Raw genomic sequence first — 18,482 nt, forward strand, 5'->3', positions numbered from 1 at the left:
CAGAACTCTATGTAACACCAAGAACATGTACTTGAATTCTGCATATTCAAGCCGAAGAAGGCAGAAGCCTCTTTGGTTTTAAATTTAAAATTATGAGGAAGTTTGAGAAAACCTAGAAATAAACACATGTGCTGATTCGGGACTTTTAAATATTCTGAGTCACTATAAAACTTTATCTGAAAGATTATTAGTTATTTCAACCATGCTAAGGAAACCATTTGACTATTCTCTGTGGAATTCACTTCATGTGGCCACACGCAACTACAGGTTATATGATGGTTCTTACAGCTGAGTCCATAGTACATGGGTGGGGGGGACAAGATCTTCCAGAGAGCAAATCATTCCACACCTAACACTTTCTCTAGCACTGGATTCAGTTTTGGGAGGTACTTAGCCATTTTCATGGGCTGCACAGGAGTCTTAGATAATAATTTGCACCACCTCCTAGCCTCCAGATAACTATAGTTTAGCAAAATGAGCTCTAACAGTAATGGGTTACTTGCACTTTTACTCAAATGCATGCAATCATAATAATCTGATTTATATTTTGAGCTCATCAGAGTAGAAACTATCCCAAGACCTGAGAAAGAACTTAGCACTCAGTATTTATTTACTAACATTCATTATTCCAAAAGCAATTTTCCTTTTCTTCATACTGGACTTTCATTGAACACTTTCACTTCCAGCTTGTTTTATGAATGGAAATCAAATGCAGATGCAAAATATAAGAGTAGGTAACACTACTCTCTTCACTCCTTGAAAGATGAAGAAATTTTTAGTTTTTGATGTTGTTTATGATGCTACCTTCAATGGCTGGAGCCATTTTATTTAAATTCCTCTGACAATTCTCTAGGTGGTCTTGTTTGCCCAAACATAGAGATGTGTTACCAACATTTCACTGATGTAAGAGCAAATGGTCAAAGAATTCCCAAGGAGAACAACAGAAAAACAAAAACACAGGTGGCAAAATGCCTCCTTGAGACTAAAAACGGTTTCATTGTCTAGCAGAGCAGCCAGGTACTTGGGCTCTCTAAAAATAGATGGCAAAATTGCAGAGTACCAGCAGCTGAAAGGTCTGGTCAGCACATACACAGATCACTTCTATGATGAACTACAATGAACATCAGCAAGTGATCTTGCTGTCTCCTGGACATTTGTGTGACACAAAAAGGGCTTTGATCAAAACTAGAAATAGGCCCACAATAGTGCAAAGCACCCAAGGCACTTTCAATAAAGCCAGCAAGTTGGCATGGAGCTCTTTCATTATACGATGTTGCAGTTTTGAGATGAAATTTCTTTCAAGGTAGAAGTCCTCTGCACTGCCAGAATGGTAAAAAATAATTTCTTATTTCATCACCACATTCTAATACATTTATTATTTTCTCTTACCGTTCCAGAGTACCCTTCTGCATAAAGACATTGGAAAGTGCACAGCACAATCAAGAAAGTATAAAGGGATCTTATAATGAAGAATTTGTGAGCAGATATGTTCTCCTAGCAAAGGCAAAGCATTTCAGTTAGATGTTACACCTTTCTTGCTGCTGTTATTTATTTTTGAATAATTAATTACTCTTAGCCACTTACCAAAAACCTTATGGGTACTGTGTTGTTTCTATACTGGCAAGACAGCCTGCATGCAATTTACTGAAAATGAGATCTGTTGCTGAAAGACAGCCCCCTCATTTGCTTAGACTGTCCCGCTCCACAGTTGTAAAGTTTGTGCTGTTGCTACGTCTGCAACCTTGCTGCTGCCCCAGCTTGAGAGCTGTTCCTTAATGAGAGTGGGAATACCATTTTAAAAAGTAATAGAATAAAAAAGTATATTTATAGAAGCAAGGCTGACAAGGGGGAGGGGGGTGGAGTGGAGAACAGGGCATGAGCACTCATGCTTGAAACCCCTTGCTTGTGCAATAATGAGCTTGAAAGCCTTGCTGAAGTGGTTTTACAGCTGTGCAACAAAATGGTGCACTCTCCTCCCTTAATGCTGACATTTTAATGTAGGATCACAGCTATTCAGATTGTCCATTGGAGCTGGCAGGCTGATGGTGTGAGCAACTACGCACTCTCATCAATGTCGCTTGGATGAAAGCTGCTGTCAGGCTCAATAAAATGGCAGGCTAGGCCAATCTGGCACACATGAAAGGAAACTGGAAGAAAGGCTTAATTGCACCTCCAGCAGATTCCAGTTATTCTGCCGGTCTGTTAACAACACGAAGCCTGGCACGCCAGTCAGTCCAGTCCACTGTGCTGCGTTGGTAGGAAAAACTCCTTGAGGGTTATGGCACAAAGGCATTCTGGGCTAGACCACAATAACCAAAGCCAAAGAGATCACAAGTCTTCTCAGCTAGGTTAGTGGCAGCTACCACATCCAGCAAAAAATTGAGAAACAGATAAAGGAACCCTATAACAAAAGGCTGGTTTTGTCCATGCTTGAGGGACCAGAGCAGGATCCACCAGAACTGGGGAGATGCCAAGATGGGCTGAGCACTTTTCTGAGACATCTCAGGGAAGATCCAGAGGGAAGAGCAGACACTGGAGAAAGACATTAATGCAAAAGAGAGAGAAAGGAGGCATGACTGATGAAACCAAATATGGTAGCATTCACTCTGAGCAGAGTGCTGGTTGGCATCAAGGATGGAGAAACTAAGCATTTGTGTCTTTGATGTGTTGGTAGGGAATTGAGGAAGGGCCAGAGACTGAGGTTTATTGCATTTTCTCATTTTTGTTCAGTGGTGTTTTCTGCTGGTGGGTGGAAGGAAACAAGGATGAAAAATATACTGGATACAAAAATCTTTCCTATGGATAGGGAGCAACAAGCCCTTGGAGCAATCTTTTGCCTCTTAAATGGGACTAAGATAATGGGAAGTAATGAAATACCTCTGAATATCTCCTTTTGTTAGCATAGCATTGTGAAACTAAGGAGAGAGATTATCTATTTTTTTTTTTTTAAAAAAGGCTTCTTACTTGCAAGATGAGGCAGAATTACTCATTTCTTTATAGATCAGCACCAGATGGCCATAGGGTAAAAGATTTAGTCCATCCATTCAGTCTGTCTTGGAAGGTGTATGAAGATTACATGATTTCTTAGTATTTTTATTTCTTGGGTTTTTAATTTTACTTGCAGGCATGCTCAAGGACCACATAAAACAGACCCAAGACTGCAATTTTATTACTTTTTGAAGCATGGTAAAAATGAATTACTCTGAACAAATATTAACATTTTCTATAGAGTTATTCTTCTGTAGTGCAGTCTAAAATTACTCAAGGATACTATGTACTGTGATATGTTGAGGAAAAAGAATATATCCCTGTCTTGTGATAAATCCGATTTCAGTTGCACAAACCCTTCCACTTCCAACTCTGATTAGATCACAACCTTCACTGTCACCTATACTTGTGTTCTTACACTATCTGGGGATGAATGGATCTTGTAGCTGTTAGGCAGCCAGTACCTACCCAATTAGGTAGGAGAGACACTGTGGTCATCTGTATTGAAATTACCCCTATTTCTGGAACCCTCTGCATAGAAAATTTGAGCAAATGAACTTAGTAGCTCATCCATATAATGACCTGCCAAAAATAGAGAGCATAGTAACTTCCCATAGGACATGGATGGCTGGAAAACTGCAAATGCTCCTTCTGTCAGCCTGACAAAAATAAGGACAAATTCTTATTCCTACCTTAAAGAACAGCTTCTATGTTTAAGCTGGAGTCTCCTATGCTTATATATTAGAACCAAGTTGCCTCAGCTTATGGACTCTGACCATCCTTAAGATCACAGTTGTGAAGAAATTAAACCAAGAAGGTTGTCTGTGACTTTTCAGCACTCAGCAGCAGAGTATAGGCTGTTAAGAGAAATTTGTTTTGGATAAGTAGTTCCTGTAGAGAACTAGTAATTCTGCCTTGCCAATTTTCTTTCTCCAAAGTACATGATGGTTCCCTAATTCTACAGTGAAGTCATGCATGTGTCTGCATCTGAGGATGCTGAAGCAATACATTCATTGCCTCGAGAGGATGGAACAGAGGGTTCCACTGCTTCAAAGTGTATTTAGCACTTGGGATAATTTTCCAGAGATCCAGGCTTGGAATCACATTTTGGGGCCTTGGAAATACACAAATCAGAATTTTTGCAGCAAGCTCATGTCTACTGAGGAGTTTAGAGCTTGGTAGAATTGTAACAGACATTAAAAACACATGAACTTTCCTTTAACATAAAGTCCTTTGATGGTAAAGTGTATGGGCACTGAAACGGTCAAAGCCATTCCGGTCAGATGAAGCCAGGAAAAAATGTCCTTAGCTCAGTTGCATACGATACAGATATTCACCACCCTAAAAATGACACAGAGATAATACAAACTGGAAGAAGTTCAGAGACACATCCTTTCCTAATTGAAAAGCTTAACATGACTATTGCAACAAGAATAATATAGTGTTGACCTAATTCAAAATAAAAAAAAAAAGTCATTTTATGGCTGCTTGCTTCACTCTACCTACTTGTTTCCTTGAAGATAGCTTTATATAAAATATAAATATTCCTTGCCAGCATTTTGATCCAAGAGAAAAGTTTCATCCTTCAATAGTGCACGTAATAGAATTGGTCAGATTTGAAGCATGGGAGCACTTTTTTATCTTGGATCTTTAATATTTTACAGTTCAGGCAACAGAATTTAACCAAACCAAAGTTGGAGATATAACTAATAAGCTCTCTGCACACACAGAAACTCAAACTATAGCCTTCATTTTGAGTTTTGCTTTCTTGATTTACATGTAGTAAAAAATCATTTAAATTAGATATAAAATTTGCATTCTTATTTAATTATCCCCTAGGACAATTAATGCCTCTGAAAATTTTCAATATTTTGGCTACAAAACAGATTTAATAATAACAACAGAAGTAGCACTAAAGTCAAAAGAAAGGTCTATTAAATCAGTAACCCTGCTGATTTAAATAGGGCTAGGACTGCACCCTGTGACTTTACAGATACTTATCATGCAAATTTTCAGAACATCCTAGTAAGCTTTTCACTCTGAGGCACTTACAAGGTCCTGCCTCCAACAAACTGTTTCCCAGAGATGCACATGTCATGCACTTGCACTTACACTTAAATCTCTTCTCTATCCTAAACTAGCCAGGTTTTAGAGCAAGGTGAGAGCTTGGATCATGCAATACCACTCTCAAACCTCTTAAAATTACAAAATTATGCTGAAAATGTTAGGAGAATGGGGGTTTTTTAGATATTTTAATGATAGTTTTCACCATTCCTATGACATAAGATTCATTTTAAATCTCAAGAAGTATGTATTCTTACAAAGTTTTTATTCTAATTTTCTATGCCAACATCATCACACACATTTTCCTAACTCACAACATACTTTGAGGTTCAGTCTTCAGAGAGACACTGAGAATCATACATTGTTTTCTCTGTGTTTGGTTGACAAAATTCCCTCACAAATGGAGCTGTCATGGTTAAGAGGAAAGTCCTGTAAAACCATATGTGGGTGATAATGAATATGATATTTTAATAGTTTAGTTTACAATACTCTATATTGTAAGTTTACTTTAAGATAATGCTGGGAACTGATCAGTCACCAAATGTAACAGGTAAGAAAGGACAAATGAAATATAGCATTCAAGGGTGTACAATAATTACCAAGCTAAGACAAAGTTAATGGCTGAAAAGTTAGATGAAGGGTTTAAGCTAACGTAGATTTCCTCTAGAGTAAACAAAGAAACTAAATTTCATCAGGCAATTCCTCTCACTTGAAAATGGTTTCTGAAAATTAGATTAATTGCCTTCTGAAGGTGCCAATCTCTCACCAGTGACTACTGCTGGCATCAAGACATCTAAGTTAGAGTGGACATCTAACCTCTGACCAGCTACTGACATGTCCACTTGATAAACTGCATGGCAAAATTAGTGGGAATACAGTGCATTAGTAGGAGTCTGGATATACTGATTTGCATTTAGAAGTGTCTGCATCTCTAACAGAGGCACAAGGTAATAGCGATGCTGAGAGAAGCTCATGTGCAGCTCTGGCGGAGTGTTTTGATGAGAGGCACTTGCAGTAGCTGGCTTTTGGCTGACTTCAGTGAGTTGCTTGTCAAGAAAGCATGCCAGCTGCAGGTGACAACAAAGCTGGACCCCACAGCTGATACTTGAGAAACCATGTACATCCAGCAATAAGACGGGACAACAAGGAAAATAAATTTTTTGGTACAGGATGAGCAAGGCACCCCGAAGCTGTGCTCTAACTGCTTCAGTTTGCTCCTGTTGTTCCTATCTGGAAAATCAGTTTCTTCCCCCGTAGTTTCCTCCCTTAGTCAGGTCTGATGACAATAGAGAGAACGTATACTCTGTATTTAATGACGAGAAGCTGCAGCGCATACTAATGGTGCCATAGCTTCTAATATCATCCAATATCCCCTGCTGGCTTTGCAATTACATACACATGGAGCAGGGAAGTGGCATGTGGCACTCCCGGTGAGGATAAGCAGGTGTCTAGAATTACCTTCTGACATCTCTCAGAGGAAGAAGGTAAGTGTGAGTTAACTGACCCCACACACAGCTCCGAATGCCTCGAGGCCCCCAATGGCAAAGGCTGATGTTGGAGTAAGGAGAGTCTGTGTGTCTGAGTAACTACCCTAAATTCCCTTCTCCCTCTCCTGGTTGGGAGGACAGCCCTTACAGTCAAGCCAAGAAGACATGTTTTGTAATCCACTATTGTACACAGTGTAAAGGTATTTAATCAGAGCATATTTAATAATAATAATAATCAAAGCATATTTAATCAGGGCCTTAATCTTTGATTTGAAGTGTTTCCTTCAACTGAATTACACACGTAGAAGTATGTAGTTCAGGAGAAACAGAAGTGTTCTCATCTTGGGATTGCGAAGCTAATTTTATTACTCCACTGTATTTTTACCCTTGGAGAAAAAAAATGAACAAATGGATAAAGGGGTAACATTTTAAGAAGGTTTTAATCCTTTCTAGGGTTGACACACCAACAATATTTTCTGTCTCCTGTCATTTAATGCTGCAACCTGTACTAGATTAAATTACATGGCAGAGTACTACAGTATATTTTACAGCAGGCAAAGAAGAGACTATGCTCTACTCATTACTGCGCCTTTGACTAAGTATGTGAATTTGAGTGCACCTCCATTCTATAGTATCCTATATCCATAAAAAGCATAATGATCCCTCTTTAAAGACAGTTATTAAGACCACCTTCTCCATTAAATATATGGGGAAATACTTGACTGGGTCATTTTTTCCTTTTGGTTTTCTGGAATTTCACAGGAAATCTAATTACCTGCCTTTTTTTTAATTATACTATCAGGGCCAAGTTTGTCAGCATTTCAGAGTTCATACAAAAAAAAATAAATACTGGTAATATGAAGCTATTTTGAAAAAAAAAAATCTCTTAAATTTTTTCATAAAAAAATTCAGTTTTTAAATTCATAACTGAAATGTGCTTATTTATATATATGCATACATATATGTGTTTGTCTATACAGAATCACAGAACCATAGAATATGGTAGAGATAACTTTCTTCATAGTGGCCAGTATGGGGCTATGTTTTGGGTTTGTGCTGAACACCAGGTTGATTATACAGAGATGCCTTTGTTATTACTTGAGATGCCTGCCCATGGGAAGCACTGAATTAATTTTTTGTTTTTCTTTGCTTGTGTGTGTGGCTTTTTGCTTTCCCTATTAAGCTGTATCTCAACCCATGAGTTTTCTAGCTTTTACCCTTCCAATTCTCTCCCCAATCCTGCTGGTGGGGAAGTGAGTGAGCAGCTGCCTGGTGCTTGGTTGCTGGCTGGGATTAAACCACAACAGTCCTTTTTGGCACCCAGTGTAGGGCTTGCAAGGTTTGAGATAAAAACAAATTTGATTGGGATGTGCTAGATTGAATTTATAGCTGTTAGTGCTGTTTAGCTGGTAATGAGTAGGCTCTGTGCTTGCCATGGCGCTGACTTTCCTGACTGTATATTAGTCTTGTGCTCACTACGATAAATGTTACTACTTCATGTAACAGTGTGCATTGGGTAGTCATTACTTCTGCATTACTATTTCTTCATATAAGCTTTATTTTTTTCTCCTGAAACTGTAAGTTTAGTCAGCAAGCCTTACATTTCCTTAAATTCCATGTTTCTATTTTGGCATGAGAGCAGGAAGACCAAACCATGGACTAAACAAGATGTTTGGATACATCTCAGCAAAACAAAAGCGGGGGGGTCTATGCAATCAGTGAGTGATCTGGTTGTTTTCTATTCTTTGATTCTCTGTTAGCTTTTTGATTCCTTTATGTTTTGAGTCCAGGCAAAGAGGAGGGGGCTTGCAATGAAAATCGACACAAGAACGTCACTGCATTGAGATGAAACACCTTGTCGAAGGCAGGCACCTGCCCGGGTGTCGCGTGGAGATGGATGATGAATTGAACACTGCCACCTTTTGGCTGTGACCACGGCCAGGGCGTTGTGAGGAGAAGAATTTGCCAGACTTCCTTTGAGAGCGGGATGGGCATCTGGCAAAAGCACCCTTTCATGCCAACCCAACGCTGAAGCACTTCCTACTACGACACATGTTAGCACACACCATGTTGGCATCACGTAATTTAGGTTTCACCCCTTATCTGTAAGCTCCTCGGAACTGAGGAGACGGGGTAATAATACGGAGAGCTGTTAGCTTTACTAAAGACTAAGTGCAATCAAGTTGATGTAAACAGTCACTTCACTCTGACTGTGGTACACTCTTCCTGCCTCAGGAATACTTGAGAGTATCTCGCATTGTGTTGTGCTGAAATAGTGTTTTCTCAAGCGCTGAATTATATACAGTTTGTACTTCAACCTCTTTTGAGCACTTAGCTGTGAATGTTTGTATCAGTGCCAGTGAGTGTGAGGTGATCTCATTAGAAAGAGAAAGAAAATATTATCAGCCACAGAATTATTTCCCAATGATTTAATGACTAACTCTTATTCATACGCTACGTCTGCAGTTCTCACATAGGGGTTAAAAAAAAAAAAATCCCAAATATTTGTTTGAAAGTAGGATACCGATGTCTGTCCTGCCGCCCTGGCAGCGGCTCCTGACCCGCGCAGCCTAGGCTCGGCGTGTGTCGCTTACTGAGGGTCTCCATCGCTGCGCCAGGAGCGAAGCTGTAGCTTAGTGCCTCCTCGAGGTGCTATCGAAGCGCGTTCTCCCGACGCAAACTTCACCCACAGAAGAAAGCGCTGCCCCTCTCCTCACACCCTCTCCTGCCCCCGTTGTACTACGCAGGCAAAACCCGGTTTGCTCAGGGGCTGAGGAGCTCCGGGAAGGATGTCCGTCACTGGCGACCTTAACGGGACCGGGCTTTCCCCTTCACTTTCTCAACAAACTCTTTACCTTTGGGAACCCAAAATACGCGGCTCCGAGGGATATTAAGGTGGAATGGCATTCCCTGGCCAAACACCGGGCGCTTCCCGAAGGCAAGCCCCGCATGCCTCGGGTACAGCCTCCTCCCCCCCCCCCCCGGGCAGCAGCGCTGGCCGGGAGCGCTGCCCGCCGCCCATGGCGGCGCGTTGCTCGGCAATGGGGAGACACTCCCGCCCCCGCCACCCCCGGTCGGGGCGCGGCGGCGCGGAGGCGCCCGGCCGGCGGGAGGGCGGGTGGGAGTCGCTCCGGCTGCCGAGCGGGGCAGCGCCGGGCCCGCTCCCTGTCCGGGGAGAGCGCCGCACAGCCGCCCGCACCCGCGCCCCCCGGAGCGGCCGTCGGTCACCCCCGCCGTTCCCAGGCGGCCGGAGCTTCCCCGCCGGGCGCGCTGCACCCGCGGCCGTGAAGGGGAGTTGGGCGGCTGGCCCGGCAGCCGGCGGAAGGGTCCTGGACTCCGTCCATGGGCTGGTGTGCGAGGGGGAAAGACAAAGCCCCCTGGCTCCCCTGCCCCTCCTTGGCAGAGCCCAGTGCCCCGCTGCTTTCATTTGTTTTTGATCTGCCTCATTAAAAGACTATTGATGGCTTTAACTATTGTCCTTGTTTAGGTGCTGATTTACAAGCGCTAATATCTGACTGTGCCGAGATTAATGGGAGCCCGTGAAGTTTACAATTATCCGCAGGTCCCTTGACCACACATGGAGGGGTTTGGGTTGGGGTCACGCACTTTTATGAAAAACTCCAAAGCAGGCTTAAACCTGGGAACATTTTAATAGGATTGAATTTGTAATAGGATTTGGCAGCTTGGCCTAAACTATAGGATAGGGGGCTTTGCTCTGGATTATTTTGGAGTTGAGTTTTGGGGGTTTCTTAACATGATGTCATTACTATGGCATAACAAGGTGTGGGTTTTAACACTGTGGATTTATTTTTCATGAGAACTGAAGCACAAGTATCTTTTATACAGAGTATTAAAGAGAACTCTATCTGAATATATCTTATAGCATATATGTGATACAACTAGGCTCTGATATTATGTATTTTCTGATGTGTATCTGCATACTTTGTATGATCTTAAAACCCCTCAAATTAGTGACAACATATATGACATTTATTAAAGAGGAAAAAAAAGACAAGGACAAGTGTGAGTGTTACTTCACTGGAACAAGAGTTCTGTGGAATAACAAGAGATTCCCATGCCAACTCTTGCCTTACTCAAACAAAGCCACATTAGGAAATAGTAACTGGGCAATAAATTAGATTTATTGAAAATAGTGCTGCGAATAGAGGTAAAGTTACATGGGAAGGTGGAAGAGAACCTAAAAGTGAATCATATGAACAATTAGTTCTCATTTAGAAGTTGACAGCAGCGAGTTTTCAGAGACTATGGCTGTTAATTCATTTTACATCACTTTATGCTGTGCAATAATGCTGGTATGCTATTATGCTACTTAGATTGCTGTGAAACAGGATCTTATTAAGCACCTCATTATTAGGCACCCTCGTTTAACAGTTCTTCTGGGTTTGTGTCTTACTGGGGCTCTTTGTGAGGTTTTGGTTCTTTTAGTAACAGCAAAACTGGAAATACATGATACTTGTCCTCAGGGCCCTGAAAGTACTTTCAGGACATAAACTGTAAATCCTACAGCACCGAGGGAGATACTGTGGCTAGGAGGTATCATGAAAAAATAATGGGAAGCTAATACAGATACAGTTTGCCTGGCTTTAAAAGTTCTAGTACAGCCAACTTTAAGGAAATGGGAGCTTGCGAGAAAACAGCAGTAGCAAATCCTGCACTAGTATATATCCTGTGAAATGTCAGAGTGTGACACTGGCTTCGCTGGAGCAGAATCAGGCAAAAGATAGGCAGAATTTCCCCCAGTTTAGAGCCTCAAAGCTCCATTTTTTTTAGTCAAGACTAACATAGGAAAGTGCTAGTGCCAGGGGTCTGCATGCCTCTATTCTAAATGCTCAGTCTTTCACATTATTGTAATCCCAGATTTTGTGCATCTTTCTTGTCGTTATAAAATGAAGGACTTGAGTATTCTGTGGCAAGATTGTGGGCATCTATCCCCCCAGCTAGATTTATTCATTTCTATAGCAGTCCATAACACCTCCTTGAAAATTTTGAAGCAAGTTCAGATAACAAAACAAACAAAAAGCATTTTTCTAATTAATTTAAGTATAATAATAATTCCAAAGGCTATCCATGGTTCTGTTATTTGCTAACTTTATTCTAGTGTTGATTTTAAACAATACCTATTCATAACCACAATGTAGGATTTGAAGATATATTATATATAAGGGTTTCCTGACAAATGAGTGGGCGTTTTATAGTGCAAAATAACCTTCCCAATCATCATATAGCTGTAGCTTTATTAGGACAATTAACAGCTGAAATAATTAAGTTTTAAAATGTGCATTATCTCTACTAGCCTTCAGGAGTAACATGTGGAAACGTGTGAGACAGTCCTCACCTCTCTGAGAAATGTTGCTTTATGCTTTCTGCAGGTCCAAGAAGACAAACCTCCTTCAGTTTAAATTATTCTGGAAGGCTTAAAAATCCCTTCAAGATTAATTGTGTTTTGAGTATTTTCAAGAAAACTTTGTAGAATCATAATTTTGCAAGCTGCTCTGGATCCTGTGGTGAATTCAATGGCCAGAACTCCATGAGAGAAATGTAGCCCAGTGTATAAGGAAATTTTGAGACTGTTTTAACTAGGAAAAATGTTTTCTGCTCCAGTATTTTCTTTGAACTCAGATTACGCTGTCTCATTAGCAGTTCCTCAGTGTCTGACTGAAGTAGGAATCTGGATGAAAATGAACTGACAGCAACTTAATCTAAACAAGTAGGACATGGTAATTGCTTATGGAGAGAAGTGCTTTAAAACAGTTAGTAAAAGCCTGTGGGGTAGGAAAGGAGGAAGCAGAGAGCTGGGGGAGGCGTTGCTTCTGAACTAAACAGGTAAGGTAAGGTTTAATGCTGTTTATACTGCTGTGCTAGATACAGAGATAGGGCTTGTTCTAATACCAGCTGGAGCTTAAGGTTCAAGCCCTTCAAGCTGCACAGTGCTGTCCTCTATTTCTTCCCCCAACCTTTATCAATAGGAACCTTACACTTTAAGCATCAGCTCTGGTGTTCATTCTGGAGCAGACCGGAGGATAATGCACCTCACACTGGGAAAGTGAGGCCAGATAGATACGCTTTTATTACCATTTAAGCGTGTAGCTCCACAGACACTTCACGTTTGCTAAAGCCAGCACTGCCACCAGAAGAAGCAGTCCTGCCTGCCCCTGGCCCCAAGTGGGTTTTTCCATCCATCCTCTTCATTGCATCAGCCTGCACCATCATACCTGCAGGCACAAGTCAAAACACCTCTGAGGGCTGACCTGTGTAACCTACCTCATGGAGGAACCCGAAATGGAAATGGAAATCACCACCGTTGCTCACCACAGTGAGTCCCCTGAGCCGGCTGCCTGCAGGGCTGCCCCAGAGGGGCTGTGGGTTAGGAACAGGGGAATACAGGAGATGATTGCTTCTTTTGGCAACAAAGCCAATGCTGTTCCTTCTGCCTGCATGAAGAGCTAGGCACTCCTAAAAGCCAAAGGTGATGCTGGGGTGCAAAGCAGAGCACAGAGTGGTCAGGTAGCAAGACTGAATTTAGGCCACCATAACTGTGCTCAAAACTTGTGAGGACTGATGGGGATCAACCCAAAGAAAGGGAGAAAAGTGCCTTCTGAGACTGATGGATGGGATATGGGTGGAAGAAAGATAATAGGCAATCGTATGGATTAACCGTGCATCCATGTAGCCCGTAATAAGAAGCACTGCCTTTCTGCATGCATCTGCTGTAACAAAGCCAGGTTCTGCAATTGCCACAGGGAGGACTGACTTTCAAAGAGCGGGTGACAATGGCAGCTGCTTTCAAGTGTGTGCCTGCAAGACCTTTGAAAACGGCAGCTTGGATAAGAACCCAGATTACATGTTTGAACACAGGCAGTTGCCATGTTTCTGCAGTTATTACTTTGTCTTTCTGGTATGACTGAGATTTAACAGAAAAGCGCATACATTTTAAAATTATGACAGCCAGGATAGATGTCTGTGGTGGCATTACAGTTGTTTCAAGAAAAGGTGTTTAAGATGTAAAAATATTATTTGATATCTGTTCAAATGACTGAAGCTTATTTGGGACATTTTATGATTTACTTATAATAAGCAGAATGATTTTGAATTCATTTATAATGATTGATTCTAACTAATAAAGAAGTCTTACAACTCAGACTGGAGGGCAGGGGGGGAGTCTCCTCCATACATCTTTTAATTTTTTTAGTGTGACACCAAAATTATAGACAAAAGCCTTGTTATGCATGTATGTGGAAAGAAAAGTGGATCGGAAAGAAAGATTACAGTCACATAATCTGTAAAATTTACACTAGTTTAAAATTAGAAAGCTATAACTAATTATCTCATTTGCAAAGATTGAGCAAAATCTGACCAAATATCCATGACAGAGTCTAATTTATCATGTATCTCATATGATATCTTTTCCATAATAGCTAAATCAATGAGACTCAAGTGCCAGTCATTGATCTAATGGACAGATGGTGATTTCCACTTGATAAGGATTAAAGTTTTGGTGACGAGGATGGCTGGAGGTATCAATTTTGCTTGGTCTGAAGAGATTGTTTAGAATTGCCTTCAAATATTTGTACTGTAAATGAAGGCTGTATTTTTGTACACAGAGAAGCTAGCCCTGCTCCTCACAGCCACTGCTATTTGTGCTTGTCAAGTCACCAAACCACAGTGCAAATGCTCCGCATTCAGCTTCACTCTAAAAGTACACAGCAGGGTTTAAGGTGTTTGCTTTCTGATGTACTGCATAGGCAGGTCAGTGTATCTTTGAAAGTTGGGTAACCTCATGAGTAGGCTTGGTAAGTGTTTTTTCTAAATGCACTTTGTTGCTCAGCCTCTAGTCTTTGCAAGACACCCCCTCTGACATTTCAGGGCCACTGGTGATGCCCCAAATGTTACACAGGGGGCTGCTGCACACTGAGGAGATGACTGGGTCACCAGGCAGGTAGGTGTCTCTGCCTGGCCCCAAATTTCTGTGTGCAGCCCCTAACAGTTGTTTTCCCAGAGGAAATAATGGATCTGAGTGCCCTACTAGACAAAGATTTTTATCTTCACCAACTGTCACTGATTTGGTTCTGTTCTCCAGCCGGATTGCAGCATGGAAGCCCATGAGATGAACTTACAGCATTCTTTTGGAGAAGTCTCATTGATATCACTGGCTACAGGCCCTTTTACAGGAGAAACGTGCTTGTTTCCGAAGTCCTTGATGTAGTATGTCCTAGCTAGCACCTCTCTAGAAAATGAAGTAAATCATGACAGTTTCCTTTTGTGGCTTCTCACAAGAAACAATGAGAAATAAAAAAGCAACCAAGACAGTGTTTCACATTCTGTTTTGCTTCCTTCTGCTCTTACCTGCTTTTGCTGCTCTAAGTTCCCCAAATTAGTCTGGTCCCTGTCAGCTCTTATGGAGTTGCAACCATGGACCAGGAAAACGGCAATAGACCCTGAACAAACACCTGTTTGAAAACAATAATAGTTAAAACAATCCCAAAATGTTCGTGCCTTGAGAATATTAAAACCTGAGGAATAAGGTACTTGCTGTGTTCTCTTCCAGTGAGCTGTTAGCTCAAAAATTATCATCGTGACAATGTGATTTTCCATGGAGCTAGAGTGCAAGCTTTCTTTTTTACTGGAGAAGGTGTTAAGTGTACCTATGTGCCACACCTGAAATAGGAGCAAATAATGGATACACAAAGACAAGGCAATAGAGTTAAACAATAACCTGATATCTGCTGGGATGGTCAGTCATGTTCTCAGTACTGTTCTGTATGATAATTAATCTTTAGGTAGCTCTCGTAAAGTCTGATTTAAATCCAAAGTAGAACACACTCAGCAAAGAATCTGTAAGAACTCTGTATTACACTGGATTTGGGCAAAGAAAAATCACATATATAAAGGCTGAAGCAAACAGTGAATTAAGTTACTGGAGTCTATCAGAGACTAGGTGGTTGTAATGTCTTCTAAACCTGAAGTAGCTCAGCTAGCTCTGACAGCAGGGTCACAGGGCGCTGGTATTTATTATATAGTGAAGTTTGCCTTAAATGAGCAGACAAGGAAGTGGTGGAAAGGATTGGTTAGCAGGAAAGACCACGAGTTGGATCAAATTATACTTAACTTGCTGAGTATTTTAGAGAAGCCCATTCAGACTCTGCCAGTCATGCTGGGGGATTCACAGCAACACTGGTTTAGAGGGACAGTCTAAGTGCTGTGAGAGCAGCGTAACCAGTTCATAGTCATATTTAGACCCCTGCACTCATGTAAGTTGGGATAGATGATACAGGCAGGGAAAGGGGGACTGCAGCTGGGAGCAGGATGGATTTCCTGGTCATCCCCTATTCATCCTGTTGCTAGGTTTTGTTTTAGGACTCTGGGTTAGGATGAGAAGGTGGTAGAGGAATTTACTTTTTCTCCACATAATGTACAAAAAAACCCCTCTGAACAAAACCAGTGTCTAATTTGGGTAGTGAAAGAGCCAGTGTATAGAAAGCTTGGATTAGTTGCCATAAGACAAAAAAGAGAATTTGATGAAGGCATCACTGCCATTTCTTGGAGGTGTATTTCTGTGTTGCAAACTGACCACAGAATGCTGCCATCTTCTTGCCCTCCCATTTGCTCCTGCTGTCAAGCCCTGGTAACCCAGAGGTGTCTTGTTTCCCTGCCACCCCTCCAACACTTCCCTGAAAAAGGGACTATACACCCCAAATTTTTTTTCTACCTCATCTTTCCCCTTACATCTCTTTTGGGGACACTCCTATTAGTGTGACTTTTACTGTGTATATTTCTAAAATTTACCCATTTTAAAAGTGTTAGGCTACACAACAGTTGGGTTTTTTATTAGCTGCCAGAGGAAATGAAAAGCTTTTAGTTAGGTACAACTTTACAGTGCTTGTAATTTTTTCTTACCAAATATGCAAAAGAAAACAAGTTGTCCTGTGAGTATCACTGCTTGTGGAGTCTGATTTCCTACAGATTTGTATCCCGTTTCCTTTCCTCACACTCACCACAATAGTTCTGTCTCCCTCTGTAAACCCTCTGACATCTGTCAGGCAAGAAATAACATATACCTTGGCTAATCTGGACCCATGCATATGCAGATTGGGCAGCTGGCTACTACCAAGACACGTAACATATCACATCTGAGTTCTTCCTGCCCTCTTTTCAATGGGGTTTTCATGCTGAGTCTCTCTCCACTTCCCAGCTGCGGATTTCAAAAAAGTGCAGTTAATTGTCTCTAAGACTTCTGCTCCATTTTCACATTTGGGTTACATTGCCCAGCACACTAAAAAGTTATTAAGGAGACTGACTGGCAGAAAAGAGGAGAGCTAGAAGGACAAAGGCTTCATTTCCTTAGCAAACCAGCCTGAAATATTCCACTTAAATCATTCTCTTTAAGGATAATACAGTGTTTTTCTTTATTCTTCTGTGGCACAAACAAAAGATGTGAGAGGCTGAATCCAAAATCAGCTGCAGAAGATGGCATCTGTGCCCCTTTACCCTAGGATGAAGGCACTAGATTAACCTTCTGGGAGGTAAGAGTTGCAATACTTTCCTCTGTACCAAGATCTGAGCTTCAGCCTCTCTAGGGAACATCAATTGTTTTTGGCAGAAATTCCCCTGGTTCATCATGTTGGCACTTACATCTCAGACTGGCTGAGGTGTCACTGAGTGAAGCAGGAACTGATTCTTGGGTAATGATCCCTGTCACCAGGCCAGAGAACCATAACCAGCATTAGTATCTGTTTCAGAATTGACTACAAAAGTTGGGCAGCACTGGAAAGTGAGTTAAATCATACCAGTTTGTTTGAGAGGAGAAGCACCTGGATTCTCTTTCCTTCTTTGCCTATTAGGGGTTTGAAGTAGAATCCTGAGTTCAACTGTTCAAGTTGTTGTGGTTTTTAAATTGAAACCAAGAGCATAATTCTTGCTTGTCTTTTAGCCTAATTGAATGAGACAACCATGATACTAGAAGTTTTGCATAGCTTTCTTGCTGTGTCTTAATGAAGATGAAAGTACAATATGTTTAGCTGTGAAGACTCCTCCAAAAAGCATCTAGAGAACACATGAAACTTACATATAGGTTTTCTTCAATGGCTCTGATTTTTCCAAATTCAAGCAAATTTTTAATGGGCACAACAGTAGGTACATCTTTCACTCAGACAAACATCAAGTACCTGCCAAAAGATCATATCACTGAACTGTTTTTAAACCATTAGACCTATTTGGCATATAGAAACATATTTTTCACTGACATTGTCTTTGGAAATGATCTGTCAGTTTTAACTGAAACCTAGAAAAAATATTTAGTCTCGCCAGCATGGAAAGTTCTGGTCACATACAATTTAGCAAAGTTACTTAAATGAATCTACTACCATAATATTGAGGTGCGATACACAGAATACCCAGATTTACATGTGTGACAAGCTGGTAGTAAAGCAAAAATCTTAGAATCTTATGATGTATTTTACAAAAGTTGAAGCTCACATGGCATTCCTATACAAAATTCATCCTACCATGAGACAGTCCTCAGGTTTCACATTGACTATAGAAATTATGGACTCAGATGACGAGATTCCATACTCCAAATATCAGAAGGGAAAAATGGCAAAAAGATAATCTGAACTAATGCTGAAATTTCCCCCTATATTTGTACACCTAAATTTAAAACATTATTTTAAAAATTTAGAGGATCTGAAAACTGCCATTGTTGTACATAAGATTATTAATCTTACACTTTAAATGTGTTTGAGTATATTTTTGCAACTTCATTTTCCTGTCCAGAAAAAATAAAGGGATACAAAAACAAACTGTGGGGGGAGAATAAAGGGGGCTTGCAGCTACACTGGAAAACTGGAGAAGCTTTGACATGGAGGCTTCATTATCACTTCCACTCCCTCCCTGTAGGGATTCATTAAAATGTCAGCTGTGTGAAGG

This window comes from Manacus candei, unplaced genomic scaffold (assembly GCF_025592945.1).
Source record: "Manacus candei isolate 608988 ecotype Guabito, Panama unplaced genomic scaffold, ASM2559294v1 h1tg000011l, whole genome shotgun sequence".
Taxonomy (NCBI): Eukaryota; Metazoa; Chordata; class Aves; order Passeriformes; family Pipridae; genus Manacus; species Manacus candei.